This window comes from Montipora capricornis, chromosome 6 (assembly GCF_036669925.1).
Source record: "Montipora capricornis isolate CH-2021 chromosome 6, ASM3666992v2, whole genome shotgun sequence".
NCBI lineage: Eukaryota > Metazoa > Cnidaria > Anthozoa > Scleractinia > Acroporidae > Montipora > Montipora capricornis.
Genome location: NC_090888.1, coordinates 50,085,911 through 50,098,410, shown reverse-complemented (window position 1 = coordinate 50,098,410; position 12,500 = coordinate 50,085,911). Strand labels below are relative to the sequence as shown.

Sequence of the window (12,500 nt, the reverse complement as noted above, 5' to 3'; positions counted from 1 at the left end):
ACATCTTCTTGTAGTAGAATAATAAATCTCTTATTCGATGGTTTAACATATAATACTCGCGGAAATCTTGCTCATTGCTCGTATTTTTCCTCGCCCCTGCGGGGCTCGGAAAAATACTACGTAACTCGCAAAATATCCGAGCGTATTATATGTTAAACCATCGAATAAGATGTATGAATTGCCGTGCTTAGCGTGTAAAATATCAATGGCCACAGGACTTTAGGAGGTACAAGCTCTTGGTAATGGGAAATGTGGACGCAAATTGTTGCGTATCACTCAAGATGTACCACTTCAAATTACGTTCTTGACTCCTGGCACATTCCTATTATCCATCCATCTGTCTTAAGTTTCTTGCTAAGTATAATGTACGCTCAGTGCAAAGTTCCGGCGCTTGTGGTAATAAGTTTCGTGGTTTAGCTATAAACTGCTTAATCCGATTTACTGCCCAACTGAGGCCAGGGCCATATCTTAAAATAGGCTGGGACTACATATGTGTTTATAGACATTATCTAAGTTTGACTTCATGTCTACACAATTCCTTCATTCCCTGTTCTTTTATCTTATCGCGGTGTTAACAACCTCCTCACGGATTTCTTTGAAAATTCATTTCTCAATTATATGAGTGCGATGAAGTCATCCCCAGCTAGTTGCTAAATTTTTGTTGCGTTAATGTAGCTCTAAAGGGTGTCATGAAAACAACGAACAATTAAACACAAGGGGCAATATTGTTTCACCTGCAAATTCGATTCAACGAGTTGTGTTTGCAAGGGATCATGAGCATGACCGGCGGACTCAACTCATCAGTCATCATTTTGGTCGATCGCATTTGCTTTTGGGCAATAAAGAACCCTCGAAAGTGAGAGATTTATAAGTTAAATGTCACTCCATATTCATTAGTAGCGTATACTAACCATTAAACGTTTTTGCAGCTGCTTAAATGAACTCAAGCAGTTGCAAAGAAGGGTAACGACATCGAATTTTACAATAATTTCTGTAGTCTCGAAAATAGAATTATTGTCGGGTTACCACGCAGCTTGTTCGTAAGCTCATTTGGATGACTGGTCGGAATTAGGATATTAAAGCGTGAATAATAACGTCAGGTGTCGAGGTATCTTGAAATATCTAGTGCTTAACCACTTAATTTGAGAACATACTTTATAGCGTGGCAGGTGCTACTCATCAAATGAATATATTAAATGAAACATTTAGTGCTTCCGCAAAGATAGGTGGATAAGTGAAGTGATGACTTTATCCGTTAACTGATGACACAGGCAAACCCGAAATATAATTTGATACTTCATAATATAGGTTGAATTTAAGACCTTCAGCCTACTAGTTTATGGTAATTTGCTACAAATGGGCTGTTACCGAGAACGGTTAATTTGCTAACAAACCCTTGTTAACGTGAGAAATCCTAAAGCATGAAGGGTCAACCTCTCCCGGCCAACAATATTCAACCAGCTTGAGAAGAAAATGTGTTTAAGCATCGAAAATTTAAGTCTGGATTATGACTTCAAGCGGCATTTGAAGTAATCTGTAGTTGAGCAATAATTAATTAATAATTAATCACCCGCGAGCGATTTTAGGAGTGATTGTAAAATTCACCATTTTGAAAACCGGATAAAAAGCGATCGAAATGAATTAAATGTATGAGGATTCTAACGTCAAATATCTTCTGTAATATCTTAACTGATCAGCGCAAACTTTGATCGCTAAAGATAGTGTCGACGTCAAAACATCATTTTTTTCTGCAAGCGTATTAAAATTTAAAAGACTTAACTGGAAATATCGATGTGTTAAGTTTGGTGATCCTTTCCCTGGTATGGGAAGGACCGTCCTTCTGCTCCTTTTAGTTAAGAACACCAGAGAATCTAATATCCTCAAGCTCCCTCAAATTTTTGAACTACGAAAGGGAGCAGTAAATTTGACTGACAGTGAGGCAGATTTTTTGACACTTTATCAGCCAATCAAGAGCGATATTTTCCTCGGGCGAGCGGAAGTTCCGAAAATCTTGTTGGGGTTGATTGCAGGCGGCTTTTCTCTCCTTCCCCTCACCCCCTGCCCCTTCGCTTTCTCTTTTGACTTCTGTCTAGGCTTTCGTTCCGGCCCGTCCATTCTAGAAAAAAGCGCCGTAGCTAATTCTTCCTAATTCGGGATTTAGGCCGAGCTCAAACTCTTCTTGAAAGCCATTATTGACTTGAACTCTCTGAGAACCATTCACTTCAGTATTGACCTGAAATCTTTGTGCTTTGATAATCGGTATCCGTTCGCTTGCTCTGGGACACCTTCTTGTTGTTCCGAATGTGGTTAGAATGTGCAATTAATATTGTGCCCGAAATAAATGATCGACTGGAGGCGACACATGGATTTCTTGAGGTCTGTATTTTGAAGAGAAAAAGGGGCAGTGAACCTGCTATTTATTTCTACAGCACAGGGATAATTGCTCAGGAAACGAGAGGTGATCAGTCAAAGCAGCTTACAAAGCTCTTTACATCCCTTATATTTTAGTATTGTTGAGTGTTGTATACCAAGCTACACTGCAGAAAACAGCGCTTTCATGTATGTAAATTCCACGTCACTAAGAGGCTTCTGATGAAAGGTACTGAAAATAGTTAATTTTCTCCTCGTTATTCAGTTTCGTTACTTAAATGATCAGTTGCGGTAAAGTTCTCGAGTAACTGTAAAAATCGCTGATTTATAGCCAACTTGAAGGCATTCACCCGAACGAAGCTCGGTAATACGACCACATTTCTATGGCCCGATGGTGGTGGTGTGATATAATACTGGCCAGTAGTGCATCTGCGAATGTGGAGGCTGTTATGAAAAGAGAGTAGAATGCCATGATGCCATACTCTGTGTGCCGTGAGAAAGCGTGGATACAGCAAGGTCACAAAATAAAAACTCCTTTGATACCTACAACTTTGCAAGATACATAAATTACAAAGGTCTAGGCGAAGGCTAGTGATTCCTAAGAGCACAACCTTATAACGAAATAAGGAAAACAACAAAACGGTACTTCTATAGAGACAATCGAAAAGAACTATCAATCGTACCTGCCGGGAACGTTAATTACGTTAAAGTTATGGTCACCCGACCATGTCTGGCTTTATTAAAACAACATTTATTCTCCTCAATTTTTTCCAGTGATTTAAGATCCACTTCTTTCCCCACATGAATTTATAACGTTATCTCCACTACTCCCCTCAGAATAACCTCCACCGCCTCCTGTTCCAAAGGCATCACCACCACCTCTAGATCCTCTATGAGCATTGTTGTACCAGGCTCGTCCACCCACTCCTCCTGGGGAAACCCCTTGCCACCTTCTCCGCCGTACGTTAGTGAGAGGTGTGAAACCTCCACAACGGGCGCAGTGGCTTCATGGTTAGTGTGCTCGACTACGGATCGAGTGGTCCCGGTTCGGGTCCTGGACGGGGTCATTGTGAGGTGTTCTTGGGCAAGACACTCCCACTTCCACGGTGCCTCTCTCCACCCAGGTGTATAAATGGGTACCGACGAAATGCTGGGGGAAACCCTGCGATGGACTGGCATCCCATCCAGGGGGGAGTAAAAATAATCCTCGTCGCTTCATGCCACAGAAACCGGGATAAGCTCCGGCTCTGATGAGTCACTTAGCTCGTAAACAGACTTTACTTTACTTAAAACCTCCACCACGTCAATAGAAGCCGTTCTCATTGAACTGTTTGCAGAGCGTGAAAGTGAAGCAAACTCTCCAGAGGGCGAAACTTCTCTTATGGAAAAGCCCAACCGAAACAAGGTCCGAATCTGACCACAGTGATTCTGAGAAAATACCATGATACCATGATAAAAAAACCCTCCTTTTTTTCCTCCAGATTTTGAAAGTGTGTTTGCTTGCCTGGCAAAATTTTGAGCTTTCATTTTTATCTAAGGCTGTTTACTTTGAGTGTTGGATTTAACGATCCGCCTTGAGTCACGTTCAAAACTGAGCGACTGGACCTAGGGTTGAATCTAGGGAAAAGTGACGTCATTTACTTAGTAGCTTAAAAATTTCAGCGTGTAAACGCAGTTTATTATGTATGTAAAACACACGTTTAAAAATGTGAAAGCCCAGAACTCCCGTTGTGCATATTAATTCAGTCGCGTACAAATGCATTGCATTATTAAACTGGTGAGGCTTTGATGTCATTTCTCCTCCCTCCAGCTCTCTCAAGATTTTAAAGTTATTAATGCCGGATCCGGACCATTAAACACTTCACCTTTTAAAAGAATTCAGCGATCAATCTGGTCTTGAAATTAACACATCTAAAACTGAAGCAATGTGGTTAGTGCACTAGAAGAAAACCAAGAATTCCCGTTTGGTTTCAAATGGCAAAAAGATCTATAAATTCGGTTGGAATCTACTTTTCGTATGTCCAAGCAAACGCTAGGAACTTAATTTCGGTTCTAAATTACGAGAATTAGAGCAATCCCTTGAGACATGACAGAAAAGGAAAGTTAACTAACACTATACGGAAAAATTAACATCAGTAAAACCTTCGGTCTCTCAAAACTGATCTAGAACACTTCTGTGCTCTCCGTTCCAGGTCAATACATAAAAAAAATAAACAACATTATCTTCAATTTCATTTGGGACGGAAAACCAGCCCATATAAAAGAAAAGCACCATCATCCCTGAAAGAGCCAAAGGTGGCTTAAAAAATTGTGATTTTTCTATATATGAATGGAGAAAGCACTTAAAACTGCATGGGTTTATAGGAATTAAAGACTCATTGGCCGTTTTTATATATACTAGAGACGCATAATTCGTCTGGGACGAACTTGGGCAAACATTATTTCTGCGTCTGTTAAATTCGTCTATCATAAAGACGGGCACAAGACGCATAATGCGTCTGGACGAAATATCCACTTTAGTGCGCACTAAAATAGATTCTTCGTCCAGACACATAATGCGTCTTGTGCCCGTCTTTATACTAGACGAATTTAACAGACGCAGAAATAATGTTTACCCAAGTTCGTCCCAGACGAATTATGCGTCTTATATGGTTTGTCTCGTCTTTACACTAGACGGATAACACGAGCGACGCACAATTCGTCTGGACGGATTATGCGTCTCCAGTATAAAAACGGCCATTTTCACCGTAGATGCAACGCGATCGTTTGTTATTGTTTTGAATCTGGAATAGCGTATTCCGATTGGCCAACTATTTTTGTCGCGCCAGTTGGTGCTGGTGAAAACAAGAAACATCGCCATTACCCTGATCGCCATGTGGTTTACCGGGTGATTTTAACAAGTGAAACCGCTAAAACTACCTTCTCACGTTTGAACGATTGCGCATGCGCAACATTTATTTTCACTTTTAAAGCAACATGACGTTTACAAAATATTAGCGAATTTACACTGCATTTTCGATGCCATCACAAGAAGGTGAAAGAAAGTTATCGCCAAACTCGTCTTACAGAATCTGTTTTGTTTTTTTTCAACTCCGCGCTGGCCTTTAAAGAATACCTGTGACCGCGGGAAAGCTGTGTTAGGCCACCTTAAATGGCATCACAATTTCAAGTTTTTAAAAAATAAATGAAATTCCTTATGCTGTTAGGGGAATTCTGTATATTTCTCCGTGAGGAGGACGGCTGTTGGTGACTGAAGTTTCGACAACTTCGGCTGACAAAATTCATCTTCAAAATTGAACGACTAATTCCCACCAATAATGGAAAGCTAGAACCTAGTAGGAATGCAGCAATTTTTCAGTTGTTTAGATAATTCGGAAGGCGGTAAAACTGAAACGGTACGAACTAAGAATTGAACAATACAGCCGGGTTAAACAGGTAACCAAAAGTGAGTGTATCAAGAATTATATGGTGAGATGACGACTGAAGGAACAGTGCCAGATGCAGATGAAAGTAAACAATTTTGGTCGGAAATTTGGGGTAAGGATGTAGAGCATGAACAGAATGCAGAATGCATATGGCTGAAAGAACTGAATGGGAAAAGGACAGAGATAGTGCAACCGGAATGGTGGCAGCAAAATTCAAGAAAATCCGGAAGTAGATGGCCCCAGTATCTGATGCCGTTCAAGGATTCTGGTTAAAGGACTTGGCATCTCTGCATGATAGAATTACGAACCAAATGCATTAATGGAATGATTGACAACGGAGATACGATCCCAGCATGGTTGACGAAAGGCAGAACCGTGCTTTGTCAAAAAGACCCACAAGGGGATATGCAGTTGATAATCTCCGACCGATATCCTGCCTAACCCTTATGTGGAAACTAATGACTGGGATAACGTCTGATTGTATCTACACCTTTCTCGAGAAGAATAAGATACTACCAGTGGAACAGAAAGGGTGCAGGAGAAAGGGCCGTTGGAAAAAAGACCAACTTCTTATCGACAAAATTATTCTGGAAGACAGCAAACATAATCACAGAAATTTGGTCATGGCGTGGGTGGACTATAAGAAAGCATTCGACAAACGTAATCGACTTTGGGGAAAGATCGATGAGGAGCTGGAACGCCGAACTAACATCTTGTGGGCAAACATTAAGTACGGTAAAAGTTAGAAGAGGCATATTCCAGGGCGACAGCCTATCACCACTGCTGTTGGTACTATGTATGGTACCACAACAAAGATCTTAAGAAAAGCCAAAGGAGGATACATGCTGGATGACATAAAAGTGAACCACCTGCTCTTCATGGATGACCTTAAGCTCTTTGCTAAAATCGAAAAAGAGCTAGATAGCCTGGTATCCACAGTCCAGGGTTTGTTAGTCGAGCTTGGATAGAAAGACCAGGAAAGTGATGACAATGAATAAGGAGCTACACGCAAGGAGCGACACTGCAAGGATATATGTACCAAGGAAGAGAGGGGGCAGAGGACTTATTAGGAGCAAAGCTTGTGTCAAGTGGGGGGGGGGGGAGGGGGAGGAAGGCGGGGGGAAGAAAACAATCTGGGTTGATATGTATGGACTGCAATGTGAGGGGTTGTTAAGGAAAGTGGGGGAGAGAGGAGAGGAACAGATAAGACGGATGGGTAAAAGGAACCAAGAGAGTATAAGAAGAAAGCAAAACAGGAAGCAGAACACAAATTGAAAGGAAAGCAAATTCATGGGCAGTGTGTTAGAGACTTGGCGGGAGTGGACTGGGAGAAAGCAGGGCAGTGAATGCAGAAGGGAGACCTCAAAGGATGTACAGTGAGCATTGGTCTGCAGCGCTCAAGAGTACGCTTTAAGAACTAATTATATCACGTTTCACAAAAGCAAAAGCACAGAATCACCTGTGTAGGGTGCGTGGAAAGAAAGGAGAAACTGTAAATCATCTAACAAGTGAGTACAGCAAGTTGGCAAAACGTGAATTTAAGGACGTTCGCGCCCAAAACGTTCCCAGGTACAAATTCTTTTAAAACTTGCCACGCAGAAAGGTAATGATCTACTTTTGCCAAAAAGGCAAAAAAATGGGGGGTCACCGTGCTCGTTTTCGAGATCATGAGGTGCACTTTTAGAAGCTTGCGTTATTTTAAGACGATCTTTGTTTACAACTGTCAGCAATAAAAAAGCTACATTAGTGAAATTAAGATCAGGTAACCGTACTCAATTCAACATAACTAATACAACTAAACAAACTTTTGCAGCTGATGTCTTTTTCTGAGGTAATATAGACCTTGAAAAACGATACATATTAGTCTAAGGAAGAAAACTTCGGTCGCACGAGAGCATAAAAGGTGAAATATTTGTAACTTCTCACGTGCAGATTTTTTTTGGTTTTTTGTTAAAATAGACAAACTCAGAAAAGGAAGTGATCTACGGAAAGAAAAATGGGGGTCACCGAGCATTCAAGAGAGTAAAATCGCTGCGACGTTCTCAAAGCGATTGTCTTTTCGCACTGTCACGCCATTGCGTGACATTTTCGAGAAGACCTGGGTCCACAGCTATCCCATAATGCAACATGCTTTCAAGTTCCATTCTTGTGGAAAATGTTTGCACCTTTAGCATCGTGTTTACCTTCGTGGTCTGCGATGCATGACGTATGCGTGACATGCGTGAAAAAATGCGCAGTAGCAATGGGCGCGAACGTCCTTAAGAGGCGCCACGACAACGTTGCACTGTTGGGCTTTAGCAACTGTGTGGAAAGGCAGAACTTGAGCGGACCGATAAGTGGTATAAGCACACCCCAAGAGTGAGCGGTAGAAAACGAAGGTTTCAAAGTTGTGTGGGATTTCAATGTACAGTGTAATATGATGGTTGAAGCTCGAAGTCCGTACATTGTCCTCGTTGATAAGCAAGCAATGGAGGCCAAGATCATCGACATTGTGATCGGAGCATTAGAGCCTAAATCTGCTATGTTTGACAAACACGTGGAAAAGCTTGGCACCACCATCAGACTTCAAGTGATTTAGAAACTGCTCTTTTGGGAACGGCGAGACTTCTAAGAAACGTTTTGTCAGTTTAGGGAATCAGGAGAGGACTCCCTTGGGACTTTTAGGAACTACTTGTTACTGGCCTTTTAGGCCTCAGATGCTTAATAATAATAATAATAATAATAATAATAATAATAATAATAATAATAATAATAATAATAATAATAAATTAAAAGGGATTTCTTTAACCATAAAACGGTAAAAAGAACGATAAAAAAGATAAAATCCAACGTTTCGGAGTAGTCATGACTCCATATGGTATCATGGTATCAAGGAATAATCCTGCCACTAACATTTTCTTATTATGAATCAATTGTTAACTTGATGTGTGATGTCCGACATGGAACTTCACCAAAGTTATCCAAACCTTATTTGAGTATGTCCTTAGTGTCATCTACTTTAACACTATGACACTGTCAATCCAAGCAAATCCTTTTTCTAAAATAGAAACAAATATATGGAATGAAATATTCCTTTATCTGTAGAAACCTCTCAAAAAATGTATTGAGCGATGTCACCTTAAGAGTAATGATTATAATAAGTCCTTATTTAACAAGTGAACACTGACCGGACCTCAAACGAATGAAACAAAGCAACACAAATGGACACCAACAGAGTTAAGAATCCCAACTAGTGGGAGGCAAACCAGTTGGCTATTTACAGTGCAGCCCAGGAGTTGAGCCCAGGAACACTCACATACAAACTGCAGACAAAGGGTAAAATGAAGACTAAGGTTATAATGTAACTGTTGAAAAAGCCCAAACCATTCAGAAGTGCTAACCTTAGGTCTAATTAAGCACAAAACAATATTTAGACTTTAACTGTTAGCATCTGTAAAGGTTATAGGCTTTTTCAACAGTTAGATTATAACCTTAGTTTGCATTTTACCCCTAGTCTGTAGTCTGCATTTACACTGACCAGTTTACAAACTTGAAATTTCGAGTTTGTGAACACAAAATTTCCAGTTTTTAAACTCAAAGTTTCGAGTTTGTAAACGCAAAATCTCGAGTTTGTAAACTCAAAATTTTGAGTTTCTGAACTCAAAATTCGAGTTCCTCAAAATTCGAGTTTCAAAATTTGAAGCAGGACAACGGATCACGAAAGGCCATGTCCCTTACTGGGCCAACGTAAAATCCCGTTCTGACCCCCTTGTGCGGATTTGTTTCCAGTTGCCCCGGATTCAACTCTACCATGCTTTGTAGATAACTAACTGGTTGCCTTCTGCCAGTTGGGGTTCTTAATCATGTTTCTGTTAAGTTTCTTTCACTTTATTAAAAGTGAGGCATCTGTGAACTAGCATGATAGCTAAGTGCATATTGCCTATTGGCCTGCGCAGCCAGCGGTATTGTTGCCTCGAGGGACGCCTCGAGGGACAAATTAACGAGCGGCGAAGCCGCGCGGAGAATGGGGAGGGTCCAGAGGAGTAATGCAGGCCAGAGGATGAATAAATAGTAACTTCTTAGAGCGCCTCTCAGCAATTTTCACCTAAAACTGTGCAAGATAAAAAAATCGAAAATTGTCAAACTTTCTCACAATAAAAGACTACCAAAACCATTTTTAGAAAAATATGTCTTAGTTTGTTTCGATAATTATTTTACCTGGACGGCGACTTTTTCGGTATGGGGTCTTGTGAGAGAGTGAAAACGACTCCAAAATGTCGCTTGCTTGAATCACTATTTTTGAAATAACGAATTAGTAAATTGAAAATCAAAACAACATGGCACAGCTAGAGTAATTCATGCACCCTTTAGCGTTGTTAACGGTACAATATACCAACACTGGAATTTTTGACCAAATTTTAAAACTTAACCTTTTTTAGATTGATTACAGAGTGCCAAATTTGTGCGAAATTCGACTGTCAAAAAAGCATCCTGGTACATGGCTTTCTCAAACGAGACGATATTCATCGGAATAAGCAATGTTTCTGCTGCAATTAAATTCAATAAAATTTTTGGGGTAAATGAAACGGAGGATTTTTGAGGCCCAATTTCAACATGCTGTTTGCCAACAAAAGTCGACCTTTGACCACCTAAGCGAAGGCGATGTATATTGAAATCACACACGCTAATCTCGATTTATTCACTGAACAATTCGAGACTTTAGGTTTACTGGAACGACTATAGGTAAAATGGAACGTGTCATTGAAATTTAACTCTGTCTTTGGTTTAAGAGTGACATATCCGGTAATTAAAATAACTGACCTAAAAATTTGCATACTAGTAAGATTTATTCCTCTCCATATTTTTACGCAAACAAGTTTCCTTAATTCACTTTCTGAACATACCTGCAAAACAAACAAAGAAAGGTATCCCCCTTTATATAAGTATACGCTGGTTGGATTTTCCTCGAAGCCCTCAAACGATCATCGAACCAGCCGAACGCTTTGTGACCTTCGTGAGTTGTGCCGTGATTGTGTCGTCAGAGCTGTCACGCAAGAGATTAGGACAAAGCACACAGACCAATGGCTTCTTGCGGTTATTCTGACTTTGTTCGGGGAACTTGTGGCCCAAGTTCTGATAATCCATCAAAAGTTCAATGCATAACAATAGCAAAATGTGATAAGGACACCAAGGCACACTTGAGAAGTTATAAACTGTCGGATTCTTCTCTGGATACAGAAGCTACAATAAGCTTTAGCTCGCACGTGCAGGTAAGCTTTAACTGAAATCACTTAAATTAAGATATTGAGCAGAAAATCACTTTGCGAAATCCGCAGATACTACCTACAAAAAAAAAACAGAATACTCGCCCACAAGAAATGGACCCCGCAGTGCCGCAGTCGTGTTGTTGGATATACCTCGTTCTTTAATCCATGAGGCAAGCACCGCGGCACTGCGGCACTAATCAGTCTACTCAGCTCAATTTAACCTTAAGGCCACTAAGGCACTGCGGCACCAGCCATTCTACTCAATTCACTCTATCCGACGTGAACCGCGCGAAACCCACTTTCGTTGACTTCGGCACTTCGGCTAGCGTCGCAAAAGTAAACGCTCCTTTGTGGACGGGTATTCAGCAATTGCTCCAATTGCGAAAATCGAGTAAGCAAGATTTTTAAGACCATGTAATCATGTATCGTTGTACGAGACTGCGAGCACTCACTTTTCCAGTTGTCCCTGAAGCGAGTACATTGATCAGCGCAGCCGGATTGTATCACTGCCCGTGAAACTAACGGTTATTGTTTTCTTATTAATTGCTTTTAAAGGTGTTTTTGAGATAGATGATATCATTTTGGGTAAGACGATTTGCCCACGGCATCGTGACCCATTTGGAATCCGATGGAGATGTAATAAGAAAAATCGCGCCCGCCCACATGAATGGGCATCACACATGGTAATGATGGTAATGGTAATGAATTTATATAGCGCATTTTCTATTAACATATTCAAATGCACCTTACAAGAAAGTGATCTATGAGTGAGATCGGACATCAACATATACAGGCGCCACTGGCAGCCGCTATCAGTCCATTAGCGATCTCACCCAGCACATGAATGAATGAAATGAGGCCTGACCACAACACCGGGAGCTCCATGCCCTACTCTTTACGAATAGTGTGTGGGTTCTTTTTTCGTCTCACAGGATTATGAACATTGAAGGGTTGTGAGACGGGGCCTACGGTTTATAGTCCTTATCCGAGAAGACTTGGAAGTCTTAACCGTTTACGGATGTAATTACAAAGGCAGCACTTTCTCCTCAGTTATTTTAAGACCCTGAGTGTTGGTCCAGCCGGAGTGCGAATTACTCTCTAGCAATAAAAAATGGGAATCATCGAGTTCGTTTATGAGACATACGTGTTTAAAGATAATATATAGCGTGTTTTTCGGTGGCTCATTTGTTTCCACCCTACTACGTCACATTAAAGGGGCTAGGTCACGCTATGTTAGGTAATTTTGTTAATTTTGTTAATTATGAGCTCTAAACGTCAAATTGGCAGAGCAAGAGTCTCTCATTTGGAAAATCACGGCCACATAACAACTGAGAATGATTTTCCAGCTTTGTAAATGACATTTTGATGTAGACTGATATAAATTTGAAAAAAGGTGGGCCGACGTTTTTCAAATTTACCCAAATTCAATCATTTTCAATCTTCTCCAGTTTTGTCCATT

The 12,500-nt window shown here is 40.6% G+C and overlaps 1 protein-coding gene across 7 annotated transcripts in view; it reads right to left on the bottom strand.

Moving 5' to 3' along the window:
* LOC138052388 (tachykinin-like peptides receptor 86C) overlaps nucleotides 1-12,500 on the bottom strand; it is a 45,012-nt gene that overhangs the window by 22,872 nt on the left and 9,640 nt on the right. For 3 of the 7 annotated variants that reach the window (XM_068898869.1, XM_068898870.1, XM_068898874.1), the window contains exon 1: nucleotides 1,781-1,918. The exons of 2 other annotated variants lie outside the window; for them this stretch is intronic. The gene's annotated coding sequence lies outside the window, so the exon portion shown is untranslated. Of the gene's footprint in view, nucleotides 1-1,780; nucleotides 1,919-8,761; nucleotides 8,958-12,500 lie in introns of those variants that run through there. 2 more of the 7 variants (XM_068898873.1, XM_068898875.1) reach the window with 1 other exon arrangement.